Below are 13,976 nucleotides of genomic sequence, written 5' to 3' on the forward strand. Positions count from 1 at the left end.
TACGCTTCCTCACAACAGTTGAAAACGTTCGGTTTTCTAATGGTTCGTAGGGTGAAGGAAATCTTTATCTGGACAAAATTGTAAAGTCACACCAAGCTCTGGTTATAAAAAAATCTCCAGATTTCGTTTGTCTGGCTCCTGGGATTTGATTTCCTACTACAGGGTGGTTACACTAAATTTAAATGATCCCCGTGTATGTAGGAATGTAGCTCCCCTGCCTTGGTCCCATTGTATGTAGGAATGTAGCCCCCCATGCCTTAGTCTCACTGTATAAGAATGTAGCCACCCTGCCTTGGCCTCACTGCATGTAGGAATGTAGCCACCCTTCCTTGGTCCCATTGTATTTAGCCACCCTGCCTTGGTCCCCCTGTGTGTAGGAATGTAGCCACCCTTCCTTGGTCCACTGTATGGAGGAATGTAGCCACCCTTCCTTGGCCTCACTGCATGTAGGAATGTAGCCACCCTGCCTTGGTCTCACTGTATGTAGGAATGTAGCCACCCTGCCTTAGTCTCACTGTATAAGAATGTAGCCACCCTGCCTTGGCCTCCTGTATGTAGAAATGTAGCCACCCTTCCTTGGTCCCATTGTATGTAGCCACCCTGCCTTGGTCCCCCTGTGTAGGAATGTAGCCACCCTTCCTTGGCCCACTGTATGGAGGAATATATCCACCCTTCCTTGGCCCATTGTATGGAGGAATGTAGCCACCCTTCCTTGGCCCATTGTATGGAGGAATGTAGCCACCCTTCCTTGGCCCACTGTATGGAGGAATGTAGCCACCCTTCCTTGGTCCCCCTGTGTGTATGAATGTAGCCACCCTTCCTTGGTCCACTATATGGAGGAATGTAGCCACCCTTCGTTGGTTCACTGTATGGAGGAATGTAGCCACCCTTCCTTGGTCCCATTGTATGTAGCCACCCTGCCTTTGTCCCCCTGTGTGTATGAATGTAGCCACCCTTCCTTGGCCCACTGTATGGAGGAATGTAGCCACCCTTCCTTGGTCCACTGTATGGAGGAATGTAGCCACCCTCTTCCTCACTCCTGGGATTCACTATGTGGTTTGAAGGGTGCATTGAGCAGATCACATCACCACAACCAACATACACAGCTCATTCCATAAAGAAGTGGATATTCTGGAGTTTATGGAGGAGATTACAAAGAAGCAGAAAGACAGTAAGAAACAAACATTGGCACTCTGTAAAGTTTGGAGACCCCTGGATTACAAACAAAGGGCCACTTTATTGCCCTTCAGACTTTAGGAGGGCCAGATTGGGGCCAGCCAGGGTTTGACAAATTTGCTTGGAATCTAGGAGCCAGCTAAAAAAGTTAGGAGCCAGAAAACACGCCCTGTCCCGACGAGCTTGCGCGCAGAAGCGAACACATACGTGAGCAGCGCCCGCATATGTAAACGGTCTTCAAACCACATGTGAGGTATCGCCGCGATTGGTAGAGCGAGAGCAGTAATTCTAGCCCTAGACCTCCTCTGTAACTCAAAACATGCAACCTGTAGATTTTTTTTTAAACGTCGCCTATGAAGATTTTAAAGTTTGTCGGCATTCCACGAGCGGACGCAATTTTGAAGCGTGACATGTTGGGTGTGAATTTACTCGGCGTAACATTATCTTTCATAATATAAAAAAAAAAAAAAAAAAAAAAAAAAAAAAAAAGGATAACTTTACTGTGGTCTTATTTTTTAATTAAAAAAAGTGTAATTTTTTCCCCAAAAAAGTGCGCTTGTAAGACCGCTGCACAAATATGGCATGACAAAGTATTGCAACGATCGCCATTTTATTCTTGGGTGTTGGCATAAAAAATATATATAATGTTTGGGGGTTCTAATTAGAGGGAAGAAGATGGCAGTATAAATAGTGAAAAATTACATTAGAATTGCTGTTTAACTTATAATGCTTAACTTGTAATACCAACGGCCACCACCAGATGGCGCCAGCTTACACATCTGGTGTTAATAACTTGTAATACCAACGGCTCACCACCAGATGGCCCCCCTTCCAAGCCAAGTCACCAGGACCCTATTTCTAGTCGCCATGGCGACCGGGATTTGCCGAGCCCTGGGGCCAGCAAGGGAAGAAAAAGTCACGGGCCCGGCATCAGTGAAAACATATATGGCCTCAGGGTTGGTGGTCAATAGGAAGAGGAGCATTCCCCCTATTAGTAGGAGTAGTATCCCATCATTGGTATCAGTGGATAATATAGTGCCCCATTGTTGGTGTCAATGGGAGGATTAGTGCCTCATGTCAGTGGGAGGAATTGTGCCCCAAGGGCCGGATAAAGGCTAGCAAAGGGCCACATCTGGCCCTCGGGCCGCAGTTTGGAGATCTCTGCTGTAATCTATTTCGTATGAAACTACATTGTGATGTGTATGGATTATTTTTAGCGAATTTGCATAGTGAATGGTTTGGTGTCAGAAAGGGCTTTTGAACAACATTATTTAACTCGATGGCAAAAAATAAAAAAAATAAAAAAAAGTACGATGAACAATTTTTCAGAACAGAATTCTGGTGTATAGACAGTTTTTTAGAAAATCCACTTCATATCGTTTTTAGCCGGTGGGGGTGATGAAAGGCAATAGGATAGGATGATGGTGGTGAGGAGATAGTGGAAGAATGTGGCAACAATGGAGGACGACGGGGGAAGAAGGCGGTAATTGTGGGAGGAAAGGTGGGAGGGTGGCGAAAGGTGATGGTGAAGGCGATAAGATGAAAGAGGGAGGAAGGTGGTGGTGTTAGAATGTGGAGACAGTGAAGGAGGGTGGTGGTAATGGTGGTAGGAAGGTGACGGTGGTAGAGGGGGAGGTTCGTATGAAGGAAGGTGGAGAACCAAGGTAGTATTTATGGTGAAGGTGATGGTAGGGTGTGGGCGATAGAAAGATGGTGGAGGAGGGTGGTGATGGTGGGGGTTGATAGGAAGGTGGTGATGGTGAAAGAGGAAGGTGGTAGAGGGCAAGGTTTGGTACAGAGGAAGGTGGTGATAGTGAAGGAGGGTGAAGGTGGGAATGGTGGAGAGAAGGGTGGTGGAAAGAAGGTGGTGGTGAGAGGATATTGGTGATGATGGTGGTAGAGGGCGAGGTTCAGTATAGAGGAAGGTGGAGAACCAAGGTAGTATTTATGGTGAAGGTGATGGTAGGGTGGGGGCGATAGAAAGATGGTGTGATGGTGGAGGAGGGTGGTGATGGTGGGGGTTGATAGGAAGGTGGTGATGGTGAAAGAGGAAGGTGGTAGAGGGCAAGGTTTGGTACAGAGGAAGGTGGTGATAGTGAAGGAGGGTGAAGGTGGGAATGGTGGAGAGAAGGGTGGTGGAAAGAAGGTGGTGGTGAGAGGATATTGGTGATGATGGTGGTAGAGGGCGAGGTTCAGTATAGAGGAAGGTGGAGAACCAAGGTAGTATTTATGGTGAAGGTGATGGTAGGGTGGGGGCTATAGAAAGATGGTGTGATGGTGGAGGTCGATAGGAAGGTGGTGATGATGGTGAAAGAGGAAGGTGGTAGAGGGCAAGTATTGGTACAGACGAAGGTGGTGATGGTGGGAATGGTGGAGAGAAGGGTGGTGGTAAGAAGGTGGTGGTGAGGGGATATTGGTGATGATGGTGGTAGAGGGCGAGCTTCAGAATAGAGGAAGGTGGAGAACCAAGGTAGTATTTAGGGTGAAGGTGATGGTAGGTTGGGGGCGATAGAAAGATGGTGTGATGGTGGAGGTTGATAGGAAGGTAGTAATGATGGTGAAAGAGGAAGGTGGTAGAGGGCAAGGTTCAGAACAGAGGAAGGTGGTGATAGTGGAGGAGGGTGATGGTGGGAATGGTGGCGAGAAGGGTGGTGGTAAGAAAGTGGTGGTGAGAGGATATTGATGAGGATGGTGGTAGAAGGCAAGGTTCAGTATAGAGGAAGGTGGCAATAGTGGAGGAAGGTGGTGGTGAAGGACTAAGGTGGTGTTTATGGTGGAGGAGGAAGTTCGTGGTGATCGGAAGATGGTATGATGGTGAAGGAGGGTGGCGATGGTAGGGTGGGGGTGAAAGAAAGGTGGTGGTGATGGCAGAGGAAGGTGGTGGTGATGGTGGAAGAAGGTAGAGGAGGGTGAAGTTCGGTACAGAGGAAGGTGGTAATAACGGAGGAGGGTTATGGTGGAATAAGGTGGTGGTAGTGGAGGAGGGTGGGGGCGATGGTGGTGGAGGGTGGGGGCGATAGGGGGGTGATGGTGGAGGAAGGTGGTAAGGGACGAGGTTCGGTATAGAGGAAGAAGGTGATTTTGGAAGAAGGTGTATATAAGAATAATCAGTTTTGTTACATTTTCTAAGACACAAATACATAAAAGGATGGAAATGCGCGCGTTCTGCGTTTCTGGAATATGAAGTATCTGCAATTACTGGCTTTTAGGTGTTCAGGGATCTCGGCTCGTTCTCGCTACGAATACAAAGCATTTTCGTTACCTAGGAGACTAAAAGCAGCTGACTCAGACCCCCATTTTCTGCTGTTGCTCCAGCGGGATTCTAGGGAATCACTAGACCACAATACAGATCAGAGTTACAGGTAACGCCTCGCACATTGCAAGTCTGGAGGCAAAAAAAAAATCAAATTCCCCCCACAAAAGACCCAATTAGCTGTAGAGGGATGAGGGGGAAGTTGATGGGGCCAAGAGTACGGAGGGTTTTCTACAAGTGTTTTGGAGTACAAACAGGAGAGGGATTCAGAGTCACCCTGTGGGCAGCTTCCAATGATCAATGGTTCCCCCATTGTATGGAGCGGAATATCTGTCACCAGCCGCACTGCACAGATATACAGAAGGCGACTCCCCGGTCATTGTATTCTGACATTCACAGGACTACAAATCATTAGAGATAAACATTCCCCGATTCAGAGTACAGGACACGCCATGACGGCTATGTTGCCCGTACACCACAACTATTGCAGATAAAACATTTCCAATTTTGGATCTTTGATTTTCCAATGGTTTGCGATTTCAAATCAATGAGAAGATTTGAAGGAAAAACTCAATAGGGGGAAAGTAAAGCAGAATTCCACATTTAATGTCCCATCAAGCTGGATTAGACAAACCATTTTCTTCACCAACCAGAGCCCTTGCTGGGCGCGATGTATAAACTGTATGTGGCCTCAGCTATATACAGTATACGGCTCTGCGCTCAGTTCTCCGCTTTATATACAGCTCTGCGTTCTGTCCTTCGCGATATACAGCTCTGCGTTCTGTCCCCAGCTATATACAGTATACGGCTCTGCGCTCAATTCTCCGCTTTATATACAGCTCTGCGTTCTGTCCCCAGCTATATACAGCTCTGCGTTCTGTCCTCAGCTATACTATATACAGCTCTGTGTTCTGTCCCCAGCTATATACTATATACAGCTCTGCGTTCTGTCCCCAGCTATATACAGCTCTGCGTTCTGTCCTCAGCTATATACAGCTCTGCGTTCTGTCCCCAGCTATATACTATATACAGCTCTGCGTTCTGTCCTCAGCTATATACAGCTCTGCGTTCTGTCCTCAGCTATATACTATATACAGCTCTGCGTTCTGTCCCCAGCTATATACTATATACAGCTCTGCGTTCTGTCCCCAGCTATATACAGCTCTGCGTTCTGTCCCCAGCTATATACAGCTCTGCGTTCTGTCCCCAGCTATATACAGCTCTGCGTTCTGTCCCCAGCTATATACAGCTCTGCGTTCTGTCCCCAGCTATATACAGCACTGCGTTCTGTCCCCAGCTATATACAGCACTGCGTTCTGTCCCCAGCTATATACAGCACTGCGTTTTGTCCCCAGCTATATACAGTATACAGCTCTGCGTTCCGTCCTCCGCTATACAGCGTAAACATCGCTGCGTTCCGTCTTGCGCTATATAAAGCATACAGCTCTGCATTCTGTCCTCCACTGTACAGAATATATAGCTCTGCGTTCTGTCCTCCACTGTACAGAATATATAGCTCTGCGTTCTGTCCTCCACTATACAGAATATATAGCTCTGCGTTCTGTCCTCCACTGTACAGAATATATAGCTCTGCGTTCTGTCCTCCACTATACAGAATATATAGCTCTGCGTTCTGTCCTCCACTATACACAGCTCTACATTCTGTCCTCGGCTATATACAGCGATATTGGAACTTTCCGTCCCACTTCTGGAACAAGACTTGAGTGGAGCTGAGCACTGCTCATTAGCATGCCAATAGCATTTATGAGACGTTTGTTTTTTTTGCGTTAAAAAACAAAACGTGGGATAAATGCCTGGGAAGTGTTTTTCTAGTGGGAGGTTCTTAAAGGGGAAGGGATGTGGAGGAAAATTATCCGCCCTGAGGAGTGGCCAGGTTGCGGTGTGAGGACATTCCTCTAAATCGGGGATATGCAATTAGTGGACCTCCAGATGTTGCAGAACTACAAATCCCATGAGGCATAGCAAGACTCTGACAGCTACAAGCATGACACCCAGAGGCCGAGGCATGATGGGACTTGTAGTTTTGCAACAGCTGGAGGTCCGCTAATTGCATATCCCTGCTCTAAATGCTCTGCAAGATGGATTTGTAGACTTTGATAAGCCCACCGTTTGGCCAATCGTTGTTAGAATGTTTTGTTTTTTTCTTCATGAGTCACAATAGCTCGGGATATTCAGGATGTACAATTCCGGTTGCTGTTCCACCTCTACGATTACTCAAATTCAGATCAACCTTCATGACTCTCGCTGGCACGGACACAAAAGCTTTGCCACAAACAGTGCCAATTGTCTCTGAAAAAAAAAATTATTAAATAAAAATGCCATAAAACTACCCCCTATTTTGGAAACGCTATAAATTGTGCGCAAACCAAACGAAAAAACGCTTATTGCGATTTTTTTTACCAAAAAATATGTAGAAGAATACGTATCGGCCTAAACTGAGGTAAAAAAATTTTTTTGGGGGATATTTATTAATTATAGCAAAAAGTAAAAAAACTATTGTGTTTTTTTCAAAACTGTCGCTCTATTTTTGTTTATAGCGCAAAAACTAAAAACCTTCAGAGTTGATCAAATACCACCAAAAGAAAGCTCTATTTGTGAGTGTGATAAAAAAAAAAAAAAAGGACGCCAATTTTGTTTGGGAGCCACGTCGCACGACCGCGCAATTGTCAGTTAAAGCGACACAGTGCCGAATCGCAAAAAGGGGGAAGGTCCTTAACCTGCATAATGGCCTGGGTCTTAAGTGGTTAAATGTAACCATATTGCTACACTTAGAGGCGCTTCTCCTTTTTTATACTCAGTTGTGACATGACGCTACCCTTACATCAAGACATCGCTTGTATATCAAGTCAAAGTTTATTAAAAAATTTTGCTCGTCTTGCAAAAACGCTCTCAAACCAAGGTTTTACTGTATATAGGATTGTATGACCCCTCCTTTTATGTATGACCCCCCCCTTTTATATATGATCCCCCCCCTTTTATGTATGACCTCCCCCCCTTTTATTAGTTCAACCAGACTAACTATGCAACTTATGTAACTTATATAACTTTATAACCAGCTAGATGGAGTCGGTTTTTGTAGTTTAGTTTAAACTTCTTCCACACATCTCCCTTCCTTCTCCTTCCTTCTCCTTCTCACCTTCTGCGGGCCGTTCTCTGTCAATATCCAACTCACATGTCCTCAGGTACAGCCAACAAGTCACCCCACCCCCACCCTCTCCGTGTCACTCAGCACCGACTCCCAAGGACTACATTGCTCCCGGCTGCCGCCGATCACGTCAAATATTAACCCTTTCTACACAAACAAACCCGCTAAAAAAAAACGTTTTCTAGCATTCGCTGGGAGAAAAGTAAAAATGTTGCAAGTGACAATTCATTCTTCATGTACCACGGAGGAGCAAATACAAAAAAAAAACAAAAAAAAAAAAAAAAGGTCTCAAAAGTTTTGAAGACCTAAAAGTATTGTGCATCAAATAAATAAATAAAAGATAAATACAAATTATTAAAATAATTGGTTTTAACAACATTTTTTATAAAATGTTTTTAAAAATAAATTACATTTTAAGCCCCCATTCACACCGATGTGACTCGTCATGCAATCTGACCGTTCCAAATCGCATGAAAAGTTGTACCCTATTGTCAGCAATGGAACTGTTCAAGTCGGTGGGACTTTATTTTATTTTATTTTACTTTACTTTTTTCTTTCTTTTTTTTTTTTCCCTTTTAACTTTCTCTTCCTTTTTCTCACTCTTATTTTTTGTTGCTGCACCAATTAAAAAAAATAAAATAAAAAAGGTTCCTGCACTAATTTTTAGCAATTTCAGGTGCGACTTGCATTGACTCGCATAGCTGCAGCACATCGCACACCTTCAGGACATTTAAAGATGGCAGTGTGGGCGGGGACCTGAGCGCGGCTCTCTATAACTACTTAAGGACCCGCTCACGTATAAATATACACGCCATTTTTTTTTTTTAAGAACTTGCCGAACCAGCCGCCGCAGTTATACGGGGGCAGGTCGGCTCCCCTGCGCAAGGTCACGTAGATCTACGTCACATCGTGAATCAGTCACTAGGGGCGTGCCCCCCCACTCAACCCTGATCCCAACGCGCGTGCCCGGCAGTTACGATCACCGCCAGGCACGCGCGATCGCTCGTAACACACACAGCTACCGGTCCTGTAAGGGGGGGGGGGTGGGGGAGAGATAACTGATCTTCTGTTCATACAATGTATGTACAGCGATTTGTCATTTCCCCAAGTCAGTCCCACCCCCCCTACAGTTAGAACACACCCAGGGAACATAATTAACCCCTTCCTCGCACCCTAGTGTTAACCCCTTCCCTGCCAGTGACATTTTTACAGCACTGATCACTATAAAAATGCCAATGGTCCCAAAAATGTGTCAAAAGTGTCCGCCATAATGTCGCAGTACCGATAAAAATCGCTGATCGCCGCCATTACTAGTAAAAAAAAAAAAAAAAAAAACACAACATAAAACTATCCCCTATTTTGTAAACGCTATAACTTTTGCGCAAACCAATCAAACGCTTATTGCAATTTTTTTTAACGAAAAATATGTAGAAGAATACGTATCGGCCTAAACTGAGGAAAAAAAACGTTTTTTTATATATTTTTGGGGGATATTTATTATAGCAAAAAAATATTTTTTTTTCAAAATTGTCGCTCTATTTTTGTTTATAGTGCAAAAAACTAAAAAAAACTAAAAAAAAATCAAAAAAAAAAAAAAAAAAAAAATCGCAGAGGTAATCAAATACCACCAAAAGAAAGCTCTATTTGTGGGAGAAAAAGGACGCCAATTTTGTTTGGGAGCCACGTCGCACGACCGCGCAATTGTCAGTTAAAGCGTTGCAGTGCCGAATCGCAAAAAGGGGCAAGGTCATTGACCAGCAATATGGTCCGGGGCTGAAGTGGTTAAAGATGGATATCTTAGTAACGGCAGCAGCCGCTGCCACAACCGAGATATCCATCTTTCCTGTGAGCGGTCCTTTAAACGATAACGGTGGTGTCCACGGCGGATTCGCCGTGAGATCACCGTTTTCGGCGGCGGGAGAGATGCCCCCCTCCTGCCGCTCTCCGCCGCTTACCGGAGCCATCGGCAGCGGGGGAGGAGATCCGTTCCTCTCTCCTGCCATGGCATAGCGTCAAAACTTCACTTCCGCCCATGCTTCTCAAAGGCATATTTTCTTGTCATTTTTTTCAAATGACAAATTATTATTATTATTATTTTTTTTTTGCATTTTAGTGTAAATATGAGATGTGAGGTCTTTTTGGACTCCAGATCTCATATATAAGAGGACCTGTCATGCATTTTTTCTATTACAAGGGATGTTTACATCCCTTGTAATAGGAATAAAAGTGATCCATTTTTATTTTATTTTTTGTGTAAAAATTTATAAAATAAAAAGAAAACAAAAATAATAATTTTTTAAAGTGCCCCGTCCCGACGAGCTCGTGCGCAGAAGCCAACGCATATGTGAGCAGCGCCCGCATATGAAAACGGTGTTCAAACCACACATGTGAGGCGTCGACGCGATCGTTAAAGCGAGATTCTAGCCCTAGACCTCCTCTGCAACTCAAAACATGCAACCTGTAGAATTTTTTGAACGTCGCCTATGGAGATTTTTAAGGGTAAAAGTTTGACGCCATTCCACAAGCGTGCGCAATTTTGAAGCGTGACATGTTGGGTATCCTTTTATTCGGCGTAACATTATCTTTCACAATATAAAAAAAAAAAAAAAGTTGGGCTAACTTTACTGTAGTCTTATTTTTTAATAAAAAAAAAGTGAATTTTTTCCAAAAAAAGTGCGCTTGTAAGACCGCTGCGCAAATACGGTGTGACAAAAAGTATTGCAATGACCGCCATTTTATTCTCTAGGGTGTTAAAAAAGTTTGAGGGTTTTAAGTAATTTTCTAGCAAAAAAAAAAAATCTGTTTTAATCTTGCAAACACCAAGTCTGAAAAACAGGCAAGGTCCTTAAGTGGTTAAATAAAATAAAAAAAATCTCTATAGATTAAAAAAGGAAACATTTGCAACTACAATCCAAAAAAAACAAACAAAGTGATCTGCGTATTAAAAGGTTCAATAAAACAAAAAGAGACAAAAAGAAGAAGACGAGTCCTCGCCGGCAGCGCTCCTCCCCAAAGACATGATTCACCGCCGCCGATACAGTAACTGTGTACTTGTGGAACAACAAATAAAAGACTGGAGGAGAAAATTCAGAACAAATCTGACTCAACGGCCTTGAGAAACAAAAACGCATCGAACACAATAACAAGTCACCGGAGAATGGGATTCACCCTCAGCCGCCCAATGACAGGAAAACCTGCGTCCTGCTCCTCGCCAGCACTGTCTGTAATATGGGGGGGTGGTATGTAATGTGGAGGGGGCTGGAACAGACATGTGCGCTGCTGTGTGTTGCAGTAACGCATGTTAGCACCTCTGGAAGAACGGTCAAACATTCCCATAGACACACTCCTAAACCTTGTGGACGGCCTTCCCAAAGGAGTTGAAGCTGTTATAGCTGCAAAGGGCGGGGCCAACTCAATATTGAACCCTACGGACTAAGACTGGGATGCCATTAAAGTTGTTGTGCATGTAAAGGCAGGTGTCCCAATACTTTTGGTAATATAGTGTACCTTAGCACATGTGTCATCAGGGGGCCGGCTGCAAGAACACGGAGGATAGCCAGCTCCCGATGACGTCAGAAGAAGATGGAAGCAAAGAACGGGCTGTAGAGCAGCAAATCATCCGATCCATATACAGAGTGCCTCTGGATGGGAGAGCAGTTTGCGTGGAAAACCCGGGGGAAGAGGGAAGAGTTGGGGGGGGTTTAAGTTCTTCCGACCTATCGGAAGCTTTACAAGTTAGAATACAATTTAAGAATGTCACATCAATTAATTATACATTTTTTTTTTTATTTAGAGCTTCACCTTTTATCATTAAAAAGCCACCCTGGAGCTCCAGTCCAGTGACCATGCCAAGGCTGAGATGATGTCATCAGTCTGCTGCAGGCAGGAGGAAGCGTTTCCTCCGTCTCCCTCTCCCCCCAGCGATTAGACTGTACCGTCTATTAATTGTATCTATCCAAAAAATAGAGACTATAAATCCCCTCTAGGTAAGGTCAGGCTCTGCTCTTCGTATTTCGTATTATCGGCGGCTCGGAATGAACTCCGGCACAGCACGGTAGAGGAGAATGAGATCATGGTTGGAAGTTGTCCACTGGGGTTGGTGGGGAGTCGGTGGCACTGAACTCTGAAGAATCAATGAGGCGTGCTGCCGGTGCCGAGCCAAATCGCTCCATTCCACCACACAGGGAGAAGACGCACAACGTGCCGCAATTCATCTCCAAAGACTTCTACAGTGCCTTACAGTATTATATTATAGTGGCATAAAAAAGAAGGACAAATTGAAGAATAAAATGGATTACTTTATAGAAACACTAGATTAAAAAAAAAAAAAAAAAAATTACCAAATTGCTCAAAATAGAACAGATATGAACACTAGAGCATGTCAAACATGATGAAATAAAATACATGAAATATAGGCCATTAAAAAAAAAAAAAAAAAGAAAAAACAGCCTTTGCTGCAATATTCACCTTTAACCTAGAGATTGCACTGCAGATCTTAAAAAAGGAGAAGTACAGGAAAAACTAATTTGGCTGCATTTCTCCTCTGGATCACAGGAGTTGATTATGTTCTGCACTCCTGTGACCCGTTTTCAGCAGTGGGCTGAAGCCCGCTATCGGCTGACATCACAGAGCCGGTTCAGGCTCTGGAAAGATGGAGACAATGAAGTGGTGATCTGCCCACATGCCTGGACCGGCACCAGGCTCAGCGAGCCACTCGCTCCCACAATAACAGTCCCCAGCTCTCTGCTCAGGGAGCTGCGCGAGCCGAGCGTCAGGCAGTGTTTGATCTCCATAGAGAATCATTGATTTTTTTTCCCCCTCCAGCCTTTTTGCGCTTCAAGCTACAAAATGCTCAGGTGTGAATGCAGCACAAGGGTAAAAGACGATAAGAGATCTGAAGAAAATCAATCAATCATAGAAAAAGTTTAATGGGAGAAGGTGTCCTGTGTTTATACTTCTGATAATGTATAATCTAGTGTGTGAAGCTCGGTGACAACAAGTCTGACCTGTAGTGAAATTCTGATTTATCATAACAAAGCCCAGGAGGGCACGGAGTCACATCGGCTTCTTTAGGGGGATTAGTTAATTAGCTCATGTTAATTTAGGTTTCTGGTTACAGGTGTATTCTTATAGTAATATGAGCAGGAGGGCACGGAGTCACATCGGCTGCTTTAGGGGATTAGTTAATTAGCTCATGTTAATTTATGTTTCTGGTTACAGGTGTATTCTTAGAGTAACAGGAGCAGGAGGTAGGAACCTCCTCTTTAACTGTATACAAGACTTGTATTTTGGTTCTAATAAACAGTTCAGGTTCAGCAATCAAACGAGTATTGTCTTGTTTGTAGTTGTCAGCGGTTGGAATATCCGATATCTATATTCAGACTGGGAGGAAGTGGTATATGACAAAAGCACACAAGCACAGTGTGGGACGTTTCGTTATAAATAGGTTTCCAAAGACCCAAAAAAAGTCATGGGTTTCTCTGAGGAAGACCAGTTGGCAAAGGTTCCCATAGGCCAGTGATTGCAGACCTTGGCACTCCATATGTTTTGGAACTACATTTCCCATGATGCTCACCTACACTGCAGAGTGCATGAGCATCATGGGAAATGTAGTCCCAAAACATCTGGGGTGCCAATGTTCTCCATCACTGCCCTAGGCCTTCACTTTCACGGCACATCATGCTCAAGGAACTGCCCCAGTCTGCCAACTGAACAAAGACTGTGGCTGTATACCGCCCCCCCCCCAACCCCCCCTCTGTAGGCACATCTCCTGTGTTTGACTGACAGCACTCTGCAAAGCAATAGAGGACAGACTGCCTCAGAGCAACAAACTGTAATATGAAGGTGTTCTAGTGGGAGAGATTCTTCGTCACAACCAACTTCCTGAGCATTTGGCTGGAAAAGATCTCGTCACCCGCACAGTGAAGGGAATTTCATACAGGAGCCATGCATAAGCCCCCATTCACACCTAGGCGTTTTTACGCCTGTAGTGCTACGCCACTGCCGCCAGAGGGATGAAAACACATGTCCCTCTATGGAGATGGTTCACATCTCCACGCTGAACGCCGGACGCCTGCCGCCTGAAAAAAGGTCCCGGACCTTTTTTTCAGGCGGCTTTCGGCGTTCGGCTAGGAGATGGGAAGCATCTCCATAGAGGGGGTCAATCTGGGGCACATCTAGGCAGACAATACCGGCGTTTTGTCGCCGCAAATCGTGGTACAAAACGCCGCTATTTGTACCGCGATTTGTGGCGACAAAACGCCGCAAATTTGTCTGCCTAGGTGTGAATGGAGCCTTAGGGGCCCCTTCACACCCCCATGAATTGTCCTTGTTCGTTTGCCTGTAGAGCCTCCAATCTCCTCCAAGACTGGCCATGACAAC

The sequence above is a fragment of the Rana temporaria genome, chromosome 12, assembly GCF_905171775.1.
Source record: "Rana temporaria chromosome 12, aRanTem1.1, whole genome shotgun sequence".
Taxonomy (NCBI): Eukaryota; Metazoa; Chordata; class Amphibia; order Anura; family Ranidae; genus Rana; species Rana temporaria.